General features: G+C 45.0%; 1 protein-coding gene across 10 annotated transcripts in view; it reads right to left on the reverse strand.

Moving 5' to 3' along the window:
* The window catches only part of Vrk1 (VRK serine/threonine kinase 1), a 63,166-nt gene extending 54,032 nt beyond the window's left edge, over positions 1–9,134 (reverse strand). For 5 of the 10 annotated variants that reach the window (XM_076921249.1, XM_076921248.1, XM_076921246.1 and 2 more), the window contains exon 1: positions 9,004–9,133. The gene's annotated coding sequence lies outside the window, so the exon portion shown is untranslated. Of the gene's footprint in view, positions 1–6,051; positions 6,627–8,760; positions 8,955–8,974 lie in introns of those variants that run through there. The other 5 variants (XM_076921247.1, XM_076921244.1, XM_076921242.1 and 2 more) reach the window with 4 other exon arrangements.
* Positions 9,135–10,568: the final 1,434 nt, after the last annotated feature.

Genomic DNA, 10,568 nt, shown 5'->3' on the forward strand with positions numbered 1-10,568 from the left:
TCAAGCCATGCCTGGAGCACTGACTCCATTTCATACTCTACAGCTCAAACACAGAATTTAAAAAAAGGAATGCCACTGGTGAACAGACTTGGCGCCAGATGACATAACAAAGAGCTTACAGACTGGAGGTGTTTCCATTCAGATTGGCAGGATAGGTATCCACAGTTGATAAGAATTTCCTTATAGGGCCGGGTGGCAGTGGTGCACGCCTTTGATCCCAGCACTTGGGAGGCAGAGGCAGGCGGATTTCTGAGTTCGAGGCCAGCCTGGTCTACAGAGTGAGTTCCAGGACAGCCAGGGTTACATAGAGAAACCCTGTCTCGGAAAACAAAAAAAAAAAAAAAATTCCTTATAGTTAAATTTTAAAGTAGTGTAGGCTGTCTCTAGAGTAGGGGTTCTCAAATGAGGATGACTCTGTCCCTCTGACTGCCGCACATCTTACAATGCAGAGAGCTCCCAAGCAAAGAACCAACAGCCCATGACCCAGAATTGAGAAGTGCTACACTGGATGCAATGAGTTTGCTGTCACTGAAGCTCCCCATCATGTACAACACAAAATGTCTGGGTAAAGTCCAAGGATAGAAAGAACTGAGTTGGAAAAAAAAAATACTGTTTTTGATAACTTTGAAAAAAATAAAAAATAAACTACCACTGGCTTCTAGTACACTGAATGATGGCAGACTCTGTTCATTTCAGATAATTCTCACATCTAATTGTAAGCTAGGAATCATTTTATCTTGATAAGATGTTGAATTAGGTGGTCCTAATGTCGTACTTGATGTATACTTGATCTCAGCTCTGACTCTGGTTACATAGATGTTGGAATGTACACATACATATCGCTGCATAGAGCATGAACAAATCACTCTGGAACCTTCTGTGGTCTGAAAAACAAAGCCACATTCATTCCAGAAGTATCAGAGCAATTTCTAAAGGGGTTTACCTTTGTTACAAACCTCTCTGAAAGGATTATTTGAAGTATTCCTGTGAAGGAGACCACAGCTATCCTGGTTGATCCTAACTACCTACTTCTGTGAGAGCCAAGGAGCCCTTACAGACCCATGAAATTGCAGTCAGAGCTGGGATTAATGATGACAACCCTTTATCCACAAGCGTGAAAGCTCAGGATGGACAGACGTTTGAACATCCCAACTGGGAATCCTGCCCTTAACAAATACACTAGATGCAGATACATGGTTTCTTGGCTGCCTGTACTCACACCCATCTGTCAGGATGGCAGTGTGCCTGCTCACATGTTGGTCAAACTGTCACTAGGGCATAGGTGCCAAGCAATGATAGTTTTAAATGGGCAGCTTGCACAGCACTGTAAGAGCCTGCTCTTCTGCAGGGAAACTCTGTGACAGTCCTACTGAAGAGTGGCAATCAGGAGTTAACGCTGAGGAGTCTCGGGTACAAGTACACAGGATCTGGACTGCAGAAGAGAATCTTCTAAGTAAGTCTCAGAAAGGGGCGGTGAGCACAGGTGAGCAGCTGCAGAGCTCTGCCCTGCCTACCCTGCATCTCTACACACCACGCAGTCTCTTAGGAAGCAAAAGCCTTTACTCAACAAGTCACCACTTTTAAAACAATGGAATGCTATGTTTTCTAAATAAAGCAAAAACAGCGCTGCTTCTCAAGTCTATCAGTTCTATTTGCTAGCTGGCTACTTTTAAAGTGACAGCTTATGTTCAACATGACCTTTTAAACGCAGAAAACAAATGAGACAAGGTATACTTTGTATGAGAAAAGAAATCAAGAACTTTAGTAGATGATAAACAGAAACCAAGTAGCCAAGTCAGGAATTAGAAGCTTGGGACACAAGAGCATGGCGGAAGGACTAGCCCTGTCACACCTGACCAAGGCAAAATGCCCCAACCCACAATTACCAACCTACGGCTAGAGACATTTCGGATGACAGTAGGAGCTTCAGAGACCTTCCTGACTAAGCCACATTAGCACATAAGGATGTGGTATTTCTCATGTGATGTGATCCCCATGACGTGGAAGAGCAGCAGGCGTCACCACACTGAGAGAACACCTAAGCCCTGCTCTGTCATCACAAATAAGTCTGCTTCCACAACTTTTCCTCAGTGGATCAATTTATCATCTCTTTTTTATCACCTCAGTGTCTCAACTCTTGAACCCTTTTCAGACTCAGTCCAAAAGTCATCTACAACAACGAGCCAATGGGATCTAGTCTTCTTTCCACGTGCAACTTACTAGTGGCAGTACCAGGGACTCTGAACGTCCGGCTTCGTCCACATCCATTACTGAGGACAACAGCACCACGTCTAAAGCCCACCATGAGTTTTGTTATGTTCCGGAGAAGCTCCCCTCAGACGTCCTGAGCACCAGACCATGACAGTGCTGAGAGCCGCTGAGGCCAGGAGGTGGTGAGAGCCAAAGACAGATACTGAGTGCAAGTGAGTCTCCTCCTTTTTGTCTCTGCTCCCTGGACACCAGGGTGTGAGCAGCTTCCTCCACCACAGTCCCCACACAATGGTCTTCCCTGCCGTGACCCCAAAGAAAAAGGGTCCCGATGAAGATGAGCCAGTGATGAACCAGAACCTCTTTAAGCTAACGTGACCTTTCCTCCTTCTAAGTTGATTATCTTAGGCATTTTGTCCAGTGAAAAGCTCGAACAGACTTCTAGGAGGCACTAGAAAGTAACAACATTATGATGTTTTACTCTCTTAGCTTCTAGTGGGCTTTTGTCACACAAAGTCTTGACTTTCTAGGTCAAGAGTCATGGTTATTCCTGTTCCTCCTTCTATGGCCCTAAAATCTGTTTTTAATGTCATTTTCCTGCTCAAACTACCATAGAGTCAGCTGCTTGTACTCACAAACTAACCATCCTTCCTTAAACTGAAGCTCCAAAATACCCATTTCCTACCTGTGACATGACTTTGTTCTAAACACATTTCCATTTTTGTCAGGACTTGGGCCATTTTACACCATCCTACACCTGTGTTCATACTTCATAATCTGTGTTTACACTTCATACATGTGTGTTCACACGTAACTGCCCAATCATTTCCTGCCATCTTCATTTTGATACTCAGTCTACGTTCTATGGAGAAAGCCTAATCTTTTCAACTGATGGTGTGAGAATAAGTGGACATCTACAAAGAAAGCAAAAGAACATAGATGAAACCTCACATCATGTCTAAAACATTAACCCAAAAGAAATGACAGAGCGACAGAAACATAAAATATAAAATTGTAAAACATCTAAAAGAAAATATAAGAACGTCCTCCTGACCAAGAGTTAAGCGCAGAATTCGAACAACATGGGCACAATCCATAAATAATGAACTATACTTCTCCAAAGGGATGGAGCTTGGGGAAGACACTGAGGAGAACGCAAAGACAAGCCCAGGGACTGAAAGAATATACTCACAAGGCCTGCGTTTGGCAAAGATGGATCTAGAGCATAGTTTAAAGGCTCTGAGAAAACAAACAATCCAATTATCAAGTGGGCGAAAGACTTGAAGAGTCAAGTCATCAAAGACGATGTAAGAGGCAAGTAAGCAGAGATTAGCCCTCAGGGAAGTGAAAGGGAAACAGAGCTGGAGCTCAGGGAGGTGGGACTGATCTGGTCAAGCTATGCTGGCAAAGTGTGGCAACTCTTAAGCTGAGCATACACACCACACAACTCACCAGTTACTCCTGGGCACTTAGCCTAAAAATAAAAATAAAAATGGAAGCTTTACACTCACAGGTTTTCAGAAACCTGGAAATGAACACTCACAGCGTCTTTATGTAGCATGACCACAGGCTTCAATGGCTATATAAAATGACAGACAGCCATATAATGGATAACCAATTACCAAAACAAGCAAACGGACCAGTCAGCACTAGTAACTAACTCCTTATTCAAATGTCAGCTTTCAGACTGGGCTTCCACACTTCTACACTCCTCTGAAAAGACTGAGAGTGGAGGCAGGAGATGGCTCGGCTGGTAGGTGAGCTCAATCCCCAGGACCTACACAGTATAGGGAGACAACAGGCTCCTACAGGCTGCCCCTGACCTCCACGTGTAGACCCACACTCACACAATAAATAGATCAATATAAAACCTCAGGGTTGTTTTCCTTTTGTTTCACCTAAGGCTCTTAAGAAAAACTTCCAAGCAACCAAAATCACATTCTCTTTTTTTGATGAACAAGGGTAAATTTAAATTGTCTTCATTATCATACTGTCTGCTGAGAACTGGTCATGACTGCCCTGTTAAATGTGATTATGACCTCAAACTGAGCTTGTTCATGAGTATACCGCCTCTATGCATGATGCCACAGTTTCCCCATGGGATCATGGATAAGCTTACCTTCACATAAAAGCTCCTTGTGGTGGTGGTGGTGGTGGTCCACAGCCTTAATACCAGCAGCCCTTGGGAGGCAGAGGCAGGCAGATCTGAGTTCAAAGCCAGCCTGGTTTACAAAGCAAGTTCCAGGAGAGCCAGGGCTACACAGAGAAACCCTGTCTTGAAAAATGTAAAGACAGACAAAAGCCCCTTGCTTCCTTTAGAGAGAAGCGGGCTCTGTAAGCTGAGGTATACTCCTCTCTACAAGCTCATTGTTTACACTTGGCACAAGGCCGTGGGCCCCATTCACACTGCTCTGTACACAACCCCTTCTCCCTCTGAAGGTGCCTGGTGCTATATGGCCATGCCGTATTTTTCTTCTCTGCCATCCGGAGGTTGGGGATTTCTTTCTGGTTTGGGGCTATTATAAAGTGCTTAGGGTATTAATGAACAACTTTTTTGTACAAATGCAAGTTTTTATTTATGTAGAAGAAAAGTCTGGAGAACAACTATGGGATCATATGTTAAGGCTATATTTAAATTTTGAGGAACTGCCAAATTGATTTCATAGTGTCCCTATCTATATACTTTACAGACCAGCCAACAGGTTCTAAGATGAATTTCCAAGTCATGACTTCTTAAATATATTACATAAGCCTGAAAAAACAAGGCCAAATCTCTTAAGCATTAAAACCCAAGTACAGTTCTTACCAAAATAAATAAATAAATAAATAAATAAATAAATAAATAAAACTGTTTTGATGTCTAAAAAGATTTTCTCATTACCTCTAGCAGAGAACTTACAATGACCAAGAATCTGCACAAGGATGGCCAATGCCATATGAAACAGCAAGTGGAGAGGGGAGGGGTGTACTGACTGTCTACAGTCCATGAGGACTGACTGACTGGCAGCCCTCTAAGCCCTCAGGACCCTGAGAAAGCCCACAATGCAGCGGGACAGATCACCAAAAGATGCTACTTGTTCAGTACACGTCAGGTAAAATAACTTGAGAAACGTAACCTCATATAAAGCAGTCATTTATTATATATATTTATACACATACACACATGCACACCGAGGAGAGCACAGTGAGCTTATCATGAGTATAAGATTTTTTAATATTTTTTAAATTTTTTTTAATCTTATGTAAAAATCCCTAGTTATATGTGGTCTCTCTGAGGTTCTTATAGCAAGAAGCTAAGTCTAGAGATGTCTCTACTCACACACCAACAGCAGCCAGCCAGCCAATTCACAGAGAAATCTGATGCAGGCACAGCAATTATAAGGCCTCAGTTTTTAGTTCCCATGCAACCATTCCGTTCCTGATACTAAGCTCTGTAAAGTGTGCTTCCTTCCAAAGTCAGTGTGATCACTGCTTTAAAAGTACCTGGCAGAACTTTCGAGAATGTCAAACTAATTACTCTGCCATTTGATTATATGACTTTCATTTGGTGTATCTCCTACTTAATCCATGTGGTTACTGATATAGTGATTTTCATGTACATGTTTAGCACTACTCGAAATGCATGTCCATCTTAATTTTTAAATCCTACAGCACAGGTTCCCACCCTTTGGACCAGACACTCAAAGAAACAGGAGCTGATGCAGACTCATCAAGATGTAGTCACTAGCCACCTAACAACTGTCAGTCAACGACTGAGTACAGAGAGTCCCATAAAATATGATGTCGCCCAGTCAACCTGCGTAAGTGTACTGTGAGGTCTGCAGTCAGCTGATATAAGCATACCTTTTTGTGCGGTGGTGGTGGTTGTTGTTCTTTGTTTTCAAGACAGAGTCTCCACTATGTAGTTCTGGCTTGTTGAAACCCACTATGTAGATCAGGTTGGCTGGAACTCACAGAGCTCTGCCTGCCTCTGCCTCTCCAGTGCTGGATCAAAGACTTACAAGCATACTGTTCAATTCCACATAGCCACACAGTCTGTCTGGTACCTGAGGTGTCCAAACAGCTGCTATTTAGTAATATAAGACTACCTTACCTAAAGAATAAATACACTCACAACTTCAGTTTTCCCAAGCTCATAAACACACTGTGCCTCAAGAAATTCCTAAGCTTATTAAAAGAATGGCAGTAAAATGTCTTTGTTATTAGTTAGTACTTGCTGATTAATTTATCACCTACTCTGAGGTCAGGACCCACCTCCTACCTCCCCAGGCTCGAAGAGCTTCTTTTAAAGCATAAACCTAGCCAGGTAAGGCACACTATCACCGCCACCACCACACACACATCACTGGGCACTTGTAAACCAGGCGATTGCAGTGAGCTCCAGCCAACCTAGAAGACATAAGTTCGAGGGCAGACCCAGACTACACAGCAAGATCCTGTCTTGGAACACTAAAGTTAGTGAAGATCACGCACTGCATGTATGCCACCCAAGGACTGACACGCTTGGGTTTGAGAACAAAGGTTGCAGGCAACGTGTTGAAATACAGCAAGTTACTTCAACACAGCAACCTCTGGACACAGGGCTTAGAGGACACTGGCCAACCTTATGACTTTACAGTGACAACTGCAAACACAGTCAAAGAATTATGGGCCAAAAGTTTCACCACTGGGCCTCCAGCTTGGCAGCTGAGGTTACCACCCTTCAAACTCATCTCACATCCTTACTGCTTCAACCAAACAGCAGGACAGCAAGGGTAGGTTCTGCACTTAGCAGCTGCCATGTGGTCTCAGGTGGCTCTCACTATCAGTCTGTGTCCTCCCATATTTAAAAAGAACCTGGACAGCCCTGGACAGCTGAGCAGCGGTGGTGCACACCTTTAATCCCAGCACTTGGGAGGCAGAGGCAGGCTGATCTCTTGGGAGTTCAAGACCAGCCTGGTCTACACAGCAAGATCTAGGACAGCCAGGGCTAATGATGAAACCCTGTCTCAAAAAACCAAACCAAACCAAACAAACAAACAAAAACCCCTGACAAGCATGCAAAATGCCCTACCAGCGTAAACCATGCTCCAAGGCCATCCTGTCACCAATCCACTGAGGACCCATCCAGATCATCTCAGGCTGACAAGTCAACAGCACTTTAATTCCCAGCAGGCTCACTGCCTGATGCCTTAAGACAATGTGAGCCTTTGCTCATTTGCATAAACTCGGGAGTCACACTTCTGCATTTGATTGCAAGGTAAATCCCACTTCCAAATAAATGTGTTTGTTTCTTAAATAAAAAAAATTTTTTTAAGGTTTTATTTTTTTAATCAAATCCTATTCATAGCATGTCTATTACGCATGCTTTCAGGGGGGGGGGGAAAGGTCAAAATCTATATCTTCGTCTTTTCTAGACATCCGGGACATTCACTTATCATTATTTTATGTTAGTTCTCAAAGTTAAGAGAAAAAAGCTGGCCTATTTCCTGTAAGAAATTTAATTTTAGGGTCTGTCAACATTTTAAATGCACTGCTGTTATTTTTAAAATATACGCATGCATACTTGAATAAGCTTTCCACATAACCATTCCCTGGGCACTCGATAACTTATTAGATGCCAGGCTCCCTGCTTAACACATCAACTCCACCATCTCATTTGTTTAACAAATAAACTCTCATCATCTCTGCAATGCCAGGCAGGAGCGGCAGCCATTACAGTTATCAAAGTGGTATCTGTACTGGATACTAGTGCTGAACGGAAATCCCTGATGCCTAACACACATTTGTTATCCAACTCAGCCCGTGTTACTGTTACTGTGAGCACGGTCTCCATCAGCGGTGCTGAGCAGCAGTGTCTGCCATCTGTGGTCGCACAACAGGGAGTCATTATTAAGTGATGTCAACTTACGTTCCTTTCTACAGGTAGATAAACATTATCTTAACCGCCCCGACACTTAATTCCAATCATAACTGTAAATTAAATTTCCACAAACATTATGATCAGCATGTCACCAAAAAAGTGAGATGCTTTTCTCCTGAACTCTTGGCACACGCCTTTAATCCCAGGGCTCAGTAGGCAGAGGCAGGCGGATCTCTTGTGGGTTCAAGACTGGCCTGGTCTACAGGGCAAGTTCCAGGACAGTCAAGGCTACACAGAAAAAAATATATATATCTTGAAAATCCAAAATAATGCTAATGATCTGATCTATGTTTTTTCACTGTTTTGAAGCCCAAAAAGAAACAAAGCAACGAAGCTCTTCAACGATCCCATAACTACCACCTTTCCAATGGCAAAATCGTGTCTCCAAATTGCTCCAAGAGCCATGAGGTACGGAAAGGAAGGATGCACGCAGACATAAAGAATGGTTAACGTCCACAATAAGACAATAAAAAAAAAAGCGGGTAACCTGATCAGGACAAGCGTGTGTCCCCATCTCGCAAAGACTCTGGCGCAGTTTTACACCTACGCTATTTGGACTGGAAAGGATCTGAAACAAACTTTGGCGCTGAGGAGCAACGCCAGGAAGGAAACGAGAAGCTGGCGACCGCGGGTGTGCCCCGAGGCCTCACCTCACCGCTGCTAAGGAAGAGTCTGGCTCGGCCGGTCCAGGTCCCTGGCCCCTTGTCCGCCACCCTGGCCCCGGCCAGGCTTCGGGCGGCCTTCTAGAACCGGGCTTCCGGCAGCTCCGCGAGCGGGCAGAGAAGCGAGGGTTCCCCGGCAGGCCCGACCCAGCCGCGGACACCCGGACGAGCAGGCGCCACTCTGAAGTGACACCGTACCCACCGTCCAGCCGCCACCCCACGGCTTCCTACCCAGAGCCGCCAACTCGCCGTCCACAGCGCAGTACGAACTTCCCGCCGCTTTCCTAGACTCGCGACTTGCCCAAGGCGCTGTCCCCTCCACACCCTGCAGTACAGAGCCTTCCCATTGGCTGCGAGCGGCGGGGGAGGCGGGGCGAGAGGAAGGGCGCGCTTCTCTGTCACTCCTGCGGGCATGCCGGGAGTTGTGGTCCTCGAGCTAGCTCCATACTGGGAATTGTAGTCTTTGAACCGCTAAGAGTGGGGATGGGGGCGTGTTCTTCTGAGCCCGAGGGCTTCTGGGAAGTGTGGTTTGCAGCCCGCTTGCTGTTTTACCGGCTACTGTAGCTCTCAAAGCCTTAAGAACCGATATAAATATACCCAGTACTCACTGTTGCTTGATTTGTTAAGGGGTTGGCAAAGAGACTCATTTCAAATATCCAAAGCACGTCTCGGTGTTTACACACTTGGGATCTGCGGATTCTGAAGCCCTAGGAAAGGCCTTGGGTTTGGCGCTGTTCTTGTTTTCTTGTTACTGCTATTGTTTTACCAATCGGGTTTTTGTTTGGTTGGTTTTGGTTTTTTGTTTGTAAGACATGGTCTCACTATGTAATTCTAGTTGCCCTGGAACTCACTATGTAGACCAGGCTGGCCTGAAACTCACAGAGATCCACCTGCCTCAGACTCCCAACAGCTGAGTTAAAAGTGTGAGCCACCACTCCTGGCCTGTATTGTTTCTTAAGGTGGATCCTAAAACATTGTCTGAGCTTCAGTCTCCCCACAAAATCTGAGTTGCTGCCCAGTGTACAGCTTAACATTGATCTTTATATCTTGAATTCACCGTCCCAGGTATCCACACCTGCTCCAGTTTCTTTCCTATTTTGCCATCTGCCCCATACAGCAGACCTACAAAACGACTGCACGGCATGCTCACTGTTCCAGGCTTCTGTTGAGTTTCATCCATGGGGGACCCTGAGAATAAAAAAAAAAGAAAGTCAGCTAAAAAGGTGGTGTTTCCTCTGATTTTTTTCCCAGCTCGCACGTGCGTGTGAGAGACGCACGCACACACAGAGAGAGGAGAGAGAGAGAGAGAGAGAGAGAGAGAGAGAGAGAGAGAGAGAGAGAGAGAGAGAGAGAGAGTAGGGTAAGTCCCTTAACTGAAGGTCATTTCAGCTGGGCTTCCCACAAGTATGCAATGAGATCATGCCATGGTGGTTGTGTTAGGACTAGAGCTGGTTACACAGTGGCTGCCCCGAGCCACGTTACTGTTCCATCCTGTGTGGCTCGGACCCCACACCTTTCTAAACAGCCTCATTGAACATAAACCCTCCTCAACAAATCCTCTCATGGCATCTGTTTTCTGTATACACCCCGACGGAAATGCAGGCACAAGGTGAGCTCTTGATGAATATTTGTCAGCAGAGAGGCCTCAAGATTCACACATCTCGTGAGTGTGAAGTCCCACAGCAAGACTCTGTGGTCAGAAGGCTTTGAGTGAAAGCCATTCCGCACGTGCTCGGAATGGGACTTACTTGTTACATTGTAACCGAGTTCCCCTGATGCAGAAGAAAGGTCCCTGC

Source organism: Arvicanthis niloticus, chromosome 23 (genome assembly GCF_011762505.2).
Source record: "Arvicanthis niloticus isolate mArvNil1 chromosome 23, mArvNil1.pat.X, whole genome shotgun sequence".
NCBI lineage: Eukaryota > Metazoa > Chordata > Mammalia > Rodentia > Muridae > Arvicanthis > Arvicanthis niloticus.